Genomic DNA, 14,911 nt, shown 5'->3' with positions numbered 1-14,911 from the left:
GGCAGGATTCGAACCTGCGCGGGCAGAGTCCAATGGATTTCTAGTCCATCGCCTTAACCACTCGGCCACGACTACTGCTATGTTGTACTGTTTAACACAGCAATGGGATCGACAAATTTTGGAATCATGACATAAGTAATGTGTGCCAAAATTGATATCAACAACAAATGTTTACTGTCTCAATGACACTTTCAAATAATTCAAAATTAGGCTATATAAGGGTATTGTGTTTATTGCTACACTTGCATTTCGAGTATACATACCCTAAATAGACGTAGTCGACAGGATTCGAACCTGCGCGGGCGGAGCCCAACGGATTTCTAGTCCATCGCCTTAACCACTCGGCCACGACTACTGCTATGATGTACTGTTTAACACAGCAATGGGATCGACAAATTTTGGAATCATCACATAAGTAATGTGCGCCAACATTGATATCAACAATGAAACTTTCAAATAATTCAAAATTAGTACAAATAGAGAAATTGTGTTTATTGCTACACTTGCAATTCGAGTATACATACCCTAAATAGACGTAGTCAGCAGGATTCGAACTGCGAAGGGATTTCTAGTACATCGCCTTAACCACTCGGCCACAACTACTGCTATGTTGTACTGTTTAACACAGCAATGGGATCGACACATTTTGGAATCATCACATAAGTAATGTGCGCCAACATTGATATCAACAATAGACGTTTACTGTCTCAATGAAACTTTCAAATAATTCAAAATTAGGCCAAGCAGAGAAATTGTGTTTATTGCTACACTTCATTTCGAGTAAACATACCCTAAATAGACGTCGTCAGCAGGATTCATACCTGCGCGGGCAGAGCCCAATGGATTTCTAGTCCATCGCCTTAACCACTCGGCCACGACTACTGCTATGTTATACTGTTTAACACAGCAATGGGATCGACAAATTTTGGAATCATCACATAAGTAATGTGCACCAACATTGATATCAACAACAGACGTTTACTGTCTCAATGAAACTTTCAAATAATTCAAAATTAGGCCATATAAGGGAATTGTGTTTATTGCTACACTTGCATTTCGAGTATACATACCTAAACAGACGTAGTCGGCAGTATTCGATCCAGCGCGGGCAGAGCCCAATGGATTTCTAGTACATCGCCTTAACCACCCAGCCACGACTACGACTATGTTGTACTATTTTACACAACAATGGGATCGACAAATTTTGGAATCATCACATAAGTAATGTGCGCCAACATTGATATCAACAACAGACGTTTACTGTCTCAATGAAACTGTCAAATAATTCAAAATTAGGCTATATAAGGGAATTGTGTTTATTGCTACACTTGCATTTCGAGTATACATACCCTAAAAAGACGTAGTCGGCATGATTCGAACCTATGCGGGCTGAACCCAATGGATTTCTAGAGCATCGCCTTAACCACTCGACCACGACTACTGCTATGTTGTACTGTTTAACACAGCAATGGGATCGATAAATTTTGGAATCATCACATAAGTAATGTGCGCCATCATTGATATCAACAATAGATGTTTACTGTCTCAATGAAACTGTCAAATAATTCAAAATTAGTCCAAGTAGAGAATTTGTGTTTATTGCTACACTTGCATTTTGAGTATACATACCCTAAATAGACGTAGTCGGAAGGATTCGAACCTGCGCGGGCAGAGCCCAATGGATTTCTAGTCCATCGCCTTAACCACTCGGCCACGACTACTGCTATGTTGTACTGTTTAACACAGCAATGGGATCGACAAATTTTGGAATCATCACATAAGTAACGTGCGCCAACATTGATATCAACAATAGACGTTTACTGTCTCAATATGAAAATTTCAAATAATTCAAAATTAGGCCATATAAGGGAATTGTGTTTCTTGCTACACTTGCATTTCGAGTATACATACCTAAACAGACGTAGTCGGCAGTATTCGATCCAGCGCGGGAAGAGCCCAATGGATTTCTAGTACATCGCCTTAACCACCCGGCCACGACTACGACTATGTTGTACTATTTTACACAACAATGGGATCGACAAATTTTGGAATCATCACATAAGTAATGTGCGCCAACATTGATATCAACAACAGACGTTTACTGTCTCAATGAAATTGTCAAATAATTCAAAATTAGGCTATATAAGAGAATTGCGCGGGCAGACCCCAAAGGATTTCTAGTTCATCGCCTTAACCACTCGGCCACGACTCCTGCTATGTTGTACTGTTTAACACAGCAATGGGATCGACAAATTTTGGAATCATCACATAAGTAATGTGCGAAAACATTGATATCAACAATAGACGTTTACTGTCTCAATGAAACTTTCAAATAATTCAAAATTAGTCCAAGTAGAGAATTTGAGTTTATTGCTACACTTGCATTTCGAGTATTCATACCCTAAATAGACGTAGTCGGCAGGATTCGAACTTGCGCGGGCAGAGTCCAATGGATTTCTAGTCCATCGCCTTAACCACTCGGCCACGACTACTTCTATGCTGTACTGTTTAACACAGCAATGGGATCGACAAATTTTGGAATCATCACATAAGTAATGTGCACCAGCAATGATATCAACAACAGACGTTTACTGTCTCAATGAAACTTTCAAATAATTCAAAATTGGCCATATAAGGGAATTTTGTTTATTGCTACACTTGCATTTCGAGTATACATACCTAAACAGACGTAGTCGGCAGGATTCGAACCAGCCCGGGCAGAGCCCAATGGATTTCTAGAACATCGCCTTAACCACCCTGCCACGACTACGACTATGTTGTACTATTTTACACAACAATGGGATCGACAAATTTTGGAATCATCACATAAGTAATGTGCACCAGCAATGATATCAACAAGAGATGTTTACTGTCTCAATGACACTTTCAAATAATTCAAAATTAGGCTATATAAGGGAATTGTGTTTATTGCTACACTTGCATTTCGAGTATACATACCCTAAATAGACGTAGTCGAAGGATTCGAACCTGCGCGGGCAGAGCCCAATGCATTTCTAGTCCATCGCCTTAACCACTCGGCCACGACTACTGCTATGATGTACTGTTTAACACAGCAATGGGATCGACAAATTTTAGAAGCGCCAACATTGATATCAACAACAGACGTTTACTGTCTAAATGAAACTGTCAAATAATTCAAAATTAGTGCAAGTAGAGAAATTGTGTTTATTGATACACTTTCATTTCGAGTATACATACCCTAAATAGACGTAGTCAGCAGGATTCCAACCTGTGCGGGCAGAGCCCAATGGATTTCTAGTACATCGCCTTAACCACCCGGCCACGACAACGACTATGTTGTACTATTTTACACAACAATGGGATCGACGAATTTTGAAATAATCACATAAGTAATGTGCGCCAACATTGATATCAACAAGAGATGTTTACTGTCTCAATGACACTTTCAAATAATTCAAAATTAGGCTATATAAGGGAATTGTGTTTATTGCTACACTTGCATTTCGAGTATACATACCCTAAATAGACGTAGTCGGCAGGATTCGAACCTGCGCGGGCGGAGCCCAATGGATTTCTAGTCCATCGCCTTAACCACTCGGCCACGACTACTGCTATGATGTACTGTTTAACACAGCAATGGGATCGACAAATTTTAGAAGCGCCAACATTGATATCAACAACAGACGTTTACTGTCTCAATGAAACTGTCAAATAATTCAAAATTAGGCCATATAAGGGAATTGTGTTTATTGCTACACTTGCATTTCGAGTATACATACCTAAACAGACGTAGTCGGCAGTATTCGAACCAGTGCAGGCAGAGCCCAATGAATTTCTAGTACATCGCCTTAACCACTCGGCCACGACTACTGCTATGTTGTACTATTTAACACAGCAATGGGATCGACAAATTTTGGAATCATCACATAAGTAATGTACGCTAACATTGATACCAACAATAGACGTTTACTGTCTCAATGAAACTTTCTAATAATTCAAAATTAGGCCAAGTAGAAAAATTGTGTTTATTGGTACACTTGCATTTCGAGTATACATACCCTAAATAGACTTAGTCGGCAGGATTCGAACCTGCGCGGGCAGAGCCCAATGGATTTCTAGTCCATCGCCTTAACCACTCGGCCACGACTACTGCTATGTTGTACTGTTTAACACAGCAATGGGATCGACAAATTTTGGAATCATCACATAAGTAATGTGCGCCAACATTGATATCAACAATAGACGTTTACTGTCTGAATATGAAACTTTCAAATAATTCAAAATTAGGCCATATAAGGGAATTGTGTTTATTGCTACACTTGCATTTCGAGTATACATACCTAAACAGACGTAGTCGGCAGGATTCGAACCAGCGCGGGCAGAGCCCAATGGATTTCTAGTACATCGCCTTAACCACCCGGCCACGACTACGACTATGTTGTACTATTTTACACAACAATGAGATCGACAAATTTTGGAATAATCACATAAGTAATGTGCGCCAACATTGATATCAACAAGAGATGTTTACTGTCTCAATGACACTTTCAAATAATTCAAAATTAGGCTATATAAGGGAATTGTGTTTATTGCTACACTTGCATTTCGAGTATACATACCCTAAATAGACGTAGTCAGCAGGATTCCAACCTGCACAGGCAGAGCCCAATGGATTTCTAGTCCATCGCCTTAACCACTCGGCCACGACAACTGTTATGTTGTACTGTTTAACACAGCAATGGGATCGACAAATGTTGGAATGATCACATAAATAATGCGCGCCAACATTGATATCAACAATGAAACTTTCAAATAATTCAAAATTAGTCAAAGTAGAGAAATTGTGTTTATTGCTACACTTGCATTTCGAGTATACATACCCTAAATAGACGTAGTCTGCAGGATGCGAACCTGCGCGGGCAGAGCCCAATGGATTTCTAGTCCATCGCCTTAACCACACGGCCACAACTACTAACACAGCAATGGGATCGACAAATTTTGGAGTCATCACATAAGTAATGTGCGCCAACATTGATATCAACAACAGACGTTTACTGTCTCAATGAAACTGACAAATAATTCAAAATTTGTCCATGTCGAGAAATTGTGTTTATTGCTACACTTGCATTTCGAGTATACATACCCAAAATAGACATAGTCGGCAGCATTCGAACCTGCGCGGGCAGAGTCCAATGGATTTCTAGTCCATCGCCTTAACCACTCGGCCACGACTACTGCTATGTTGTACTGTTTAACACCGCAATGGGATCGACAAATTTTGGAATCATGACATAAGTAATGTGTGCCAACATTGATATCAACAACAAATGTTTACTGTCTCAATGAAACTTTCAAATAATTCAAAATTAGGCTATATAAGGGAATTGTGTTTATTGCTACACTTGCATTTCGAGTATACATACCTATACAGATGTAGTCGGCAGGATTCGAACCAGCGCGGGCAGAGCCCAATGGATTTCTAGTACATCGCCTTAACCACCCGGCCACGACTACGACTATGTTGTACTATTTTACACAACAATGAGATCGATAAATTTTGGAATAATCACATAAGTAATGTGCGCCAACATTGATATCAACAAGAGATGTTTACTGTCTCAATGACACTTTCAAATAATTCAAAATTAGGCTATATAAGGGAATTGTGTTTATTGCTACACTTGCATTTCGAGTATACATACCCTAAATAGACGTAGTCAGCAGGATTCCAACCTGCGCAGGCAGAGCCCAATGGATTTCTAGTCCATCGCCTTAACCACTCGGCCACGACTACTGCTATGTTGTACTATTTAACACAGCAATGGGATCGACAAATTTTGGAATCATCACATAAGTAATGTACGCTAACATTGATACCAACAATAGACGTTTACTGTCTCAATGAAACTTTCAAATAATTCAAAATTAGTCCAAGTAGAGAATTTGTGTTTATTGCTACAATTGCATTTCGCGTATTCATACCCTAAATAGACGTAGTCGGCAGGATTCGAACCTGCGCGGGCAGAGCCCAATGGATTTCTAGTCCATCGCCTCAACCACTCGGCCACGACTACTGCTATGTTGTACTGTTTAACACAGCAATGGGATCGACAAATTTTGGAAGCGCCAACATTGATATCAACAATAGACGTTTACTGTCTCAATGAAACTGTCAAATAATTCAAAATTAGTGCAAGTAGAGAAATTGAGTTTATTGCTACACTTGCATTTCGAGTATACATACCCTAAATAGACGTAGTCAGCAGGATTCCAACCTGCGCGGGCAGAGCCCAATGGATTTCTAGTCCGTCGCCTTAACCACTCGGCCACGACTACTGCTATGTTGTACTGTTTAACACAGCAATGGGATCGACAAATTTTGGAAGCGCCAACATTGATATCAAAAACAGACGTTTACTGTCTCAATGAAACCGTCAAATAATTCAAAATTAGTGCAAGTAGAGAAATTGTGTTTATTGCTACACTTGCATTTCGAGTATGGCATACCCTAAATAGACGTAGTCAGCAGGATTCGAACCAACGCGGGAAGAGCCCAATGGATTTCTAGTTCATCGCCTTAACCACTCGGCCACGACTACTGCTATGTTGTACTGTTTAACACAGCAATGGGATTTTGGAAGCGCCAACATTGATATCAAAAACAGACGTTTACTGTCTCAATGAAACTGTCAAATAATTCAAAATTAGTGCAAGTAGAGAAATTGTGTTTATTGCTACACTTGCATTTCGAGTATACATATCCTAAATAGACGTAGTCGGCAGGATTCAAACCTGCGCGGGCAGAGCCCATTGGATTTATTGTCCATCGCCTTAACCACTCGGCTACGACTACTGCTATGTTGGCTAATCTGCACTGTCTCGGAAGGTTGTAAATGATTAGCTAGTTTGAATTTCTAATTTGCATAACATTACTGCGAATGAACGTGCATTCAACGCCACAAGTCTTTTGTTTTTTTAGCCAATCAGAATTCATCTTCCGAGCCAGTGCAGATCAGCAGCTATGTTGCACTGTTTAACACAGCAGTGGGATCGACACATTTTGGAGTCATCACATAAGTAATGTGCGCCAACATTGATATCAACAATAGACGTTTACTGTCTCAATGAAACTTTCAAATAATTCAAAATTAGTCCAAGTAGAGAATTTGTGTTTATTGCTACAATTGCATTTTGCGTATTCATACCCTAAATAGACGTAGTCGGCAGGATTCGAACCTGCGCGGGCAGAGCCCAATGGATTTCTAGTCCATCGCCTTAACCACTCGGCCACGACTACTGCTATATTGTACTGTTTAACACAGCAATGGGATCGACAAATTTTGGAATCATCACATAAGTAATGTCCGCCAACTGTTTAACACAGCAATGGGATCGACAAATTTTGGAAGCGCCAACATTGATATCAAAAACAGACGTTTACTGTCTCAATGAAACCGTCAAATAATTCAAAATTAGTGCAAGTAGAGAAATTGTGTTTATTGCTACACTTGCATTTCGAGTATGGCATACCCTAAATAGACGTAGTCAGCAGGATTCGAACCAACGCGAGAAGAGCCCAATGGATTTCTAGTCCATCGCCTTAACCACTCGGCCACGACTACTGCTATGTTGTACTGTTTAACACAGCAATGGGATCGACAAATTTTGGAAGCGCCAACATTGATATCAAAAACAGACGTTTACTGTCTCAATGAAACTGTCAAATAATTCAAAATTAGTGCAAGTAGAGAAATTGTGTTTATTGCTACACTTGCATTTCGAGTATACATATCCTAAATAGACGTAGTCGGCAGGATTCAAACCTGCGCGGGCAGAGCCCATTGGATTTATTGTCCATCGCCTTAACCACTCGGCTACGACTACTGCTATGTTGGCTAATCTGCACTGGCTCGGAAGGTTGTAAATGATTAGCTAGTTTGAATTTCTAATTTGCATAACATTACTGCGAATGAACGTGCATTCAACGCCACAAGTCTTTTGTTTTTTTAGCCAATCAGAATTCATCTTCCGAGCCAGTGCAGATCAGCAGCTATGTTGCACTGTTTAACACAGCAATGGGATCGACAAATTTTGGAATAATCACATAAGTAATGTGCGCCAACATTGATATCAACAACAGACGTTTACTGTCTCAATGAAACTGTCAAATAATTCAAAATTAGTGCAAGTAGAGAAATTGTGTTTATTGCATTTCGAGTATACATACCCTAAATAGACGTAGTCGGCAGGATTCAAACCTGCGCGGGCAGAGCCCAATGGATTTATTGTCCATCGCCTTAACCACTCGGCCACGACTACTGCTATGTTGTACTGTTTATCACAGCAGTGGGATCGACACATTTTGGAAGCGCCAACATTGATATCAAAAACAGACGTTTACTGTCTCAATGAAACTGTCAAATAATTCAAAATTAGTACAAGTAGAGAAATTGTGTTTATTGCTACACTTGCATTTCGAGTATACATATCCTAAATAGACGTAGTCGGCAGGATTCAAACCTGCGCGGGCAGAGCCCATTGGATTTATTGTCCATCGCCTTAACCACTCGGCTACGACTACTGCTATGTTGGCTAATCTGCACTGGCTCGGAAGGTTGTAAATGATTAGCTAGTTTGAATTTCTAATTTGCATAACATTACTGTGAATGAACGTGCATTCAACGCCACAAGTCTTTTGTTTTTTTAGCCAATCAGAATTCATCTTCCGAGCCAGTGCAGATCAGCAGCTATGTTGCACTGTTTAACACAGCAGTGGGATCGACACATTTTGGAGTCATCACATAAGTAATGTGCGCCAACATTGATATCAACAATAGACGTTTACTGTCTCAATGAAACTTTCAAATAATTCAAAATTAGTCCAAGTAGAGAATTTGTGTTTATTGCTACAATTGCATTTCGCGTATTCATACCCTAAATAGACGTAGTCGGCAGGATTCGAACCTGCGCGGGCAGAGCCCAATGGATTTCTAGTCCATCGCCTTAACCACTCGGCCACGACTACTGCTATATTGTACTGTTTAACACAGCAATGGGATCGACAAATTTTGGAATCATCACATAAGTAATGTCCGCCAACTGTTTAACACAGCAATGGGATCGACAAATTTTGGAAGCGCCAACATTGATATCAAAAACAGACGTTTACTGTCTCAATGAAACCGTCAAATAATTCAAAATTAGTGCAAGTCGAGAAATTGTGTTTATTGCTACACTTGCATTTCGAGTATACATACCTAAATAGACGTAGTCGGCAGGATTCGAACCAGCCCGGGCAGAGCCCAATGGATTTCTAGTACATCGCCTTAACCACCCAGCCACGACTACGACTATGTTGTACTATTTTACACAACAATGGGATCGACAAATTTTGGAATCATCACATAAGTAATGTGCACCAGCAATGATATCAACAACAGATGTTTACTGTCTCAATGACACTTTCAAATAATTCAAAATTAGGCTATATAAGGGAATTGTGTTTATTGCTACACTTGCATTTCGAGTATACATACCCTAAATAGACGTAGTCGGCAGGATTCGAACCTGCGCGGGCGGAGCCCAATGGATTTTTAGTCCATCGCCTTAACCACTCGGCCACGACTACTGATATGTTGTACTGTTTAACACAGCAATGGGATCGACAAACTTTGGAAGCGCCAACATTGATATCAACAACAGACGTTTACTGTCTCAATGAAACTGTCAAATAATTCAAAATTAGTGCAAGTAGAGAAATTGTGTTTATTGCTACACTTGCATTTCGAGTAAACATACCCTAAATAGACGTAGTCAGCAGGATTCGAACTTGCGCAGGCAGAGCCCAATGGATTTCTAGTCCATCGCCTTAACCACTCGGCCACGACTACTGCTATGTTGTACTGTTTAACACAGCAATGGGATCGACAAATTTTGGAATCATCACATAAGTAATGTCCGCCAACATTGATATCAACAATATATGTTTACTGTCTCAATGAAACTGTCAAATAATTCAAAATTAGTCCAAGTAGAGAATTTGTGATTATTGCTACACTTGCATTTCGAGTATACATACCCTAAATAGACGTAGTCGGAAGGATTCGAACCTGTGCGGGCAGAGCCCAATGGAGTTCTAGTACATCGCCTTAACCACCCGGCCACGACAACGACTATGTTGTACTATTTTACACAACAATGGGATCGACGAATTTTGAAATAATCACATAAGTAATGTGCGCCAACATTGATATCAACAAGAGATGTTTACTGTCTCAATGACACTTTCAAATAATTCAAAATTAGGCTATATAAGGGAATTGTGTTTATTGCTACACTTGCATTTCGAGTATACATACCCTAAATAGACGTAGTCGGCAGGATTCGAACCTGCGCGGGAGGAGCCCAATGGATTTCTAGTCCATCGCCTTAACCACTCGGCCACGACTACTGCTATGATGTACTGTTTAACACAGCAATGGGATCGACAAATTTTAGAAGCACCAACATTGATATCAACAACAGACGTTTACTGTCTCAATGAAACTGTCAAATAATTCAAAATTAGGCCATATAAGGGAATTGTGTTTATTGCTACACTTGCATTTCGAGTATACATACCTAAACAGACGTAGTCGGCAGGATTCGAACCAGTGCAGGCAGATCCCAATGGATTTCTAGTACATCGCCTTAACCACTCGGCCACGACTACTGCTATGTTGTACTATTTAACACAGCAATGGGATCGACAAATTTTGGAATCATCACAAAAGTAATGTACGCCAACATTGATACCAACAATAGACGTTTACTGTCTCAATGAAACTTTCAAATAATTCAAAATTAGGCCAAGTAGAGAAATTGTGTTTATTGGTACACTTGCATTTCGAGTATACATACCCTAAATAGACTTAGTCGGCAGGATTCGAACCTGCGCGGGCAGAGCCCAATGGATTTCTAGTCCATCGCCTTAACCACTCGGCCACGACTACTGCTATGTTGTACTTTTTAACACAGCAATGGGATCGACAAATTTTGGAATCATCACATAAGTAATGTGCGCCAACATTGATATCAACAATAGACGTTTACTGTCTCAATATGAAACTTTCAAATAATTCAAAATTAGGCCATATAAGGGAATTGTGTTTATTGCTACACTTGCATTTCGAGTATACATACCTAAACAGACGTAGTCGGCAGGATTCGAATCAGCGCGGGCAGAGCCCAATGGATTTCTAGTACATCGCCTTAACCACCCGGCCACGACTACGACAATGTTGTACTATTTTACACAACAATGAGATCGACAAATTTTGGAATAATCACATAAGTAATGTGCGCCAACATTGATATCAACAAGAGATGTTTACTGTCTCAATGACACTTTCAAATAATTCAAAATTAGGCTATATAAGGGAATTGTGTTTATTGCTACACTTGCATTTCGAGTATACATACCCTAAATAGACGTAGTCAGCAGGATTCCAACCTGCGCAGGCAGAGCCCAATGGATTTCTAGTCCATCGCCTTAACCACTCGGCCACGACTACTGTTATGTTGTACTGTTTAACACAGCAATGGGATCGACAAATTTTGGAATCATCACATAAATAATGCGCGCCAACATTGATATCAACAATGAAACTTTCAAATAATTCAAAATTAGTCAAAGTAGAGAAATTGTGTTTATTCCTACACTTGCATTTCGAGTATACATACCCAAAATAGACGTCGTCAGCAGGATTCAAACCTGCGCGGGCAGAGCCCAATGGATTTCTAGTCCATCGCCATAACCACTCGGCCACGACTACTGCTATGTTGTACTTTTTAACACAGCAATGGGATCGACAAATTTTGGAATCATCACATAAGTAATGTGCGCCAACATTGATATCAACAATAGACGTTTACTGTCTCAATATGAAACTTTCAAATAATTCAAAATTAGGCCATATAAGGGAATTGTGTTTATTGCTACACTTGCATTTCGAGTATACATACCTAAACAGACGTAGTCGGCAGGATTCGAATCAGCGCGGGCAGAGCCCAATGGATTTCTAGTACATCGCCTTAACCACCCGGCCACGACTACGACTATGTTGTACTATTTTACACAACAATGAGATCGACAAATTTTGGAATAATCACATAAGTAATGTGCGCCAACATTGATATCAACAAGAGATGTTTACTGTCTCAATGACACTTTCAAATAATTCAAAATTAGGCTATATAAGGGAATTGTGTTTATTGCTACACTTGCATTTCGAGTATACATACCCTAAATAGACGTAGTCAGCAGGATTCCAACCTGCGCAGGCAGAGCCCAATGGATTTCTAGTCCATCGCCTTAACCACTCGGCCACGACTACTGTTATGTTGTACTGTTTAACACAGCAATGGGATCGACAAATTTTGGAATCATCACATAAATAATGCGCGCCAACATTGATATCAACAATGAAACTTTCAAATAATTCAAAATTAGTCAAAGTAGAGAAATTGTGTTTATTCCTACACTTGCATTTCGAGTATACATACCCAAAATAGACGTAGTCTGCAGGATGCGAACCTGCGCGGGCAGAGCCCAATGGATTTTTAGTCCATCGCCTTAATCACTCGGCCACGCCTACTGCTATGTTGTACTGTTTAACACAGCAATGGGATCGACAAATTTTGGAATCATCACATAAGTAATGTGCGCCAACATTGATATCAACAACAGACGTTTACTGTCTCAATGAAACTGACAAATAATTCAAAATTAGTCCAAGTAGAGAAATTGTGTTTATTGCTACACTTGCATTTCGAGTATACATACCCTAAATAGACGTCGTCAGCAGGATTCAAACCTGCGCGGGCAGAGCCCAATGGATTTCTAGTCCATCGCCATAACCACTCGGCCACGACTACTGCTAGGTTGTACTGTTTAACACAGCAATGGGATCGACAAATTTTGGAGTCATCACATAAGTAATGTGCGCCAACATTGATATCAACAACAGACGTTTACTGTCTCAATGAAACTGACAAATAATTCAAAATTTGTCCATGTCGTGAAATTGTGTTTATTGCTATACTTGCATTTCGAGTATACATACCCAAAATAGACATAGTCGGCAGGATTCGAACCTGCGCGGGCAGAGTCCAATGGATTTCTAGTCCATCGCCTTAACCACTCGGCCACGACTACTGCTATGTTGTACTGTTTAACACAGCAATGGGATCGACAAATTTTGGAATCATGACATAAGTAATGTGTGCCAACATTGATATCAACAACAAATGTTTACTGTCTCATTGAAACTTTCAAATAATTCAAAATTAGGCTATATAAGGGAATTGTGTTTATTGCTACACTTGCATTTCGAGTATACATACCCTAAATAGACGTAGTCGGCAGGATTCGAACCTGCGCGGGCAGAGCCCAATGGATTTCTAGTCCATCGCCTTAACCACTCGGCCACGACTACTGTTATGTTGTACTGTTTAACACAGCAATGGGATCGACAAATTTTGGAATCATCACATAAGTAATGTGCGCCAACATTGATATCAACAATGAAACTTTCAAATAATTCAAAATTAGTCCAAGTAGAGAAATTGTGTTTATTGCTACACTTGCAATTCGAGTATACATACCCTAAATAGACGTAGTCAGCAGGATTCGAACCTGCGAAGGGATGTCTAGTACATCGCCTTAACCACTCGGCCACAACTACTGCTATGTTGTACTGTTTAACACAGCAATGGGATTGACACATTTTGGAATAATCACATAAGTAATGTGCGCCAACATTGATATCAACAAGAGATGTTTACTGTCTCAATGACACTTTCAAATAATTCAAAATTAGGCTATATAAGGGAATTGTGTTTATTGGTACACTTGCATTTCGAGTATACATACCCTAAACAGACTTAGTCGGAAGGATTCGAACCTGCGCGGGCAGAGCCCAATGCATTTCCAGTCCATCGCCTTAACCACTCAGCCACGACTACTGCTATGATGTACTGTTTAACACAGCAATGGGATCGACAAATTTTAGAAGCGCCAACATTGATATCAACAACAGACGTTTACTGTCTAAATGAAACTGTCAAATAATTCAAAATTAGTGCAAGTAGAGAAATTGTGTTTATTGGTACACATGCATTTCGAGTATACATATCCTAAATAGACGTAGTCGGCAGGATTCGAACCTGCGCGGGAGGAGCCCAATGGATTTCTAGTCCATCGCCTTAACCACTCGGCCACGACTACTGCTATGATATACTGTTTAACACAGCAATGGGATCGACAAATTTTAGAAGCGCCAACATTGATATCAACAACAGACGTTTAACTGTCTCAATGAAACTGTCAAATAATTCAAAATTAGGCCATATAAGGGAATTGTGTTTATTGCTACACTTGCATTTCGAGTATACATACCTAAACAGACGTAGCCGGCAGGATTCGAACCAATGCAGGCAGAGCCCAATGGATTTCTAGTACATCGCCTTAACCACTCGGCCACGACTACTGCTATGTTGTACTATTTAACACAGCAATGGGATCGACAAATTTTGGAATCATCACATAAGTAATGTCCGCCAACTGTTTAACACAGCAATGGGATCGACAAATTTTGGAAGCGCCAACATTGATATCAAAAACAGACGTTTACTGTCTCAATGAAACCGTCAAATAATTCAAAATTAGTGCAAGTAGAGAAATTGTGTTTATTGCTACACTTGCATTTCGAGTATACATACCTAAATAGACGTAGTCGGCAGGATTCGAACCAGCCCGGGCAGAGCCCAATGGATTTCTAGTACATCGCCTTAACCACCCAGCCACGACTACGACTATGTTGTACTATTTTACACAACAATGGGATCGACAAATTTTGGAATCATCACATAAGTAATGTGCACCAGCAAT

The 14,911-nt window shown here is 40.0% G+C and overlaps 18 non-coding genes across 18 annotated transcripts; all 18 read right to left on the bottom strand.

Moving 5' to 3' along the window:
• Nucleotides 1-273: 273 nt before the first annotated feature.
• On the bottom strand, nt 274-355 carry TRNAS-AGA (transfer RNA serine (anticodon AGA)). Its single transcript has one exon. It is a non-coding gene; the product is annotated as a tRNA-Ser (tRNA).
• A 1,284-nt stretch (nt 356-1,639) lies between these two features.
• Nucleotides 1,640-1,721, bottom strand: TRNAS-AGA (transfer RNA serine (anticodon AGA)). Its single transcript has one exon. It is a non-coding gene; the product is annotated as a tRNA-Ser (tRNA).
• A 1,788-nt stretch (nt 1,722-3,509) lies between these two features.
• On the bottom strand, nt 3,510-3,591 carry TRNAS-AGA (transfer RNA serine (anticodon AGA)). The gene has a single exon. It is a non-coding gene; the product is annotated as a tRNA-Ser (tRNA).
• Nucleotides 3,592-4,050: 459 nt separating this feature from the next.
• On the bottom strand, nt 4,051-4,132 carry TRNAS-AGA (transfer RNA serine (anticodon AGA)). The gene has a single exon. It is a non-coding gene; the product is annotated as a tRNA-Ser (tRNA).
• Nucleotides 4,133-5,974: 1,842 nt separating this feature from the next.
• Nucleotides 5,975-6,056, bottom strand: TRNAS-AGA (transfer RNA phenylalanine (anticodon AAA)). The gene has a single exon. It is a non-coding gene; the product is annotated as a tRNA-Ser (tRNA).
• Nucleotides 6,057-6,753: 697 nt separating this feature from the next.
• TRNAY-AUA (transfer RNA serine (anticodon AGA)) lies at nt 6,754-6,835 on the bottom strand. The gene has a single exon. It is a non-coding gene; the product is annotated as a tRNA-Tyr (tRNA).
• Nucleotides 6,836-7,197: 362 nt separating this feature from the next.
• On the bottom strand, nt 7,198-7,279 carry TRNAS-AGA (transfer RNA serine (anticodon AGA)). Its single transcript has one exon. It is a non-coding gene; the product is annotated as a tRNA-Ser (tRNA).
• Nucleotides 7,280-7,784: 505 nt separating this feature from the next.
• Nucleotides 7,785-7,866, bottom strand: TRNAY-AUA (transfer RNA tyrosine (anticodon AUA)). Its single transcript has one exon. It is a non-coding gene; the product is annotated as a tRNA-Tyr (tRNA).
• Nucleotides 7,867-8,219: 353 nt separating this feature from the next.
• Nucleotides 8,220-8,301, bottom strand: TRNAY-AUA (transfer RNA tyrosine (anticodon AUA)). The gene has a single exon. It is a non-coding gene; the product is annotated as a tRNA-Tyr (tRNA).
• Nucleotides 8,302-8,481: 180 nt separating this feature from the next.
• TRNAY-AUA (transfer RNA tyrosine (anticodon AUA)) lies at nt 8,482-8,563 on the bottom strand. The gene has a single exon. It is a non-coding gene; the product is annotated as a tRNA-Tyr (tRNA).
• A 362-nt stretch (nt 8,564-8,925) lies between these two features.
• On the bottom strand, nt 8,926-9,007 carry TRNAS-AGA (transfer RNA serine (anticodon AGA)). Its single transcript has one exon. It is a non-coding gene; the product is annotated as a tRNA-Ser (tRNA).
• A 521-nt stretch (nt 9,008-9,528) lies between these two features.
• On the bottom strand, nt 9,529-9,610 carry TRNAF-AAA (transfer RNA phenylalanine (anticodon AAA)). The gene has a single exon. It is a non-coding gene; the product is annotated as a tRNA-Phe (tRNA).
• A 740-nt stretch (nt 9,611-10,350) lies between these two features.
• Nucleotides 10,351-10,432, bottom strand: TRNAS-AGA (transfer RNA serine (anticodon AGA)). The gene has a single exon. It is a non-coding gene; the product is annotated as a tRNA-Ser (tRNA).
• Nucleotides 10,433-10,891: 459 nt separating this feature from the next.
• Nucleotides 10,892-10,973, bottom strand: TRNAS-AGA (transfer RNA serine (anticodon AGA)). Its single transcript has one exon. It is a non-coding gene; the product is annotated as a tRNA-Ser (tRNA).
• Nucleotides 10,974-12,535: 1,562 nt separating this feature from the next.
• TRNAF-AAA (transfer RNA phenylalanine (anticodon AAA)) lies at nt 12,536-12,617 on the bottom strand. Its single transcript has one exon. It is a non-coding gene; the product is annotated as a tRNA-Phe (tRNA).
• A 758-nt stretch (nt 12,618-13,375) lies between these two features.
• On the bottom strand, nt 13,376-13,457 carry TRNAS-AGA (transfer RNA serine (anticodon AGA)). The gene has a single exon. It is a non-coding gene; the product is annotated as a tRNA-Ser (tRNA).
• A 447-nt stretch (nt 13,458-13,904) lies between these two features.
• TRNAS-GGA (transfer RNA serine (anticodon GGA)) lies at nt 13,905-13,986 on the bottom strand. The gene has a single exon. It is a non-coding gene; the product is annotated as a tRNA-Ser (tRNA).
• Nucleotides 13,987-14,166: 180 nt separating this feature from the next.
• Nucleotides 14,167-14,248, bottom strand: TRNAS-AGA (transfer RNA serine (anticodon AGA)). The gene has a single exon. It is a non-coding gene; the product is annotated as a tRNA-Ser (tRNA).
• Nucleotides 14,249-14,911: the final 663 nt, after the last annotated feature.

The sequence above is a fragment of the Saccoglossus kowalevskii genome, chromosome 4 (genome assembly GCF_978046115.1).
Source record: "Saccoglossus kowalevskii chromosome 4, keSacKowa6.1, whole genome shotgun sequence".
In the NCBI taxonomy this organism is placed as follows: Eukaryota; Metazoa; Hemichordata; class Enteropneusta; family Harrimaniidae; genus Saccoglossus; species Saccoglossus kowalevskii.
This window is presented reverse-complemented; position numbering and strand designations above follow the sequence as displayed.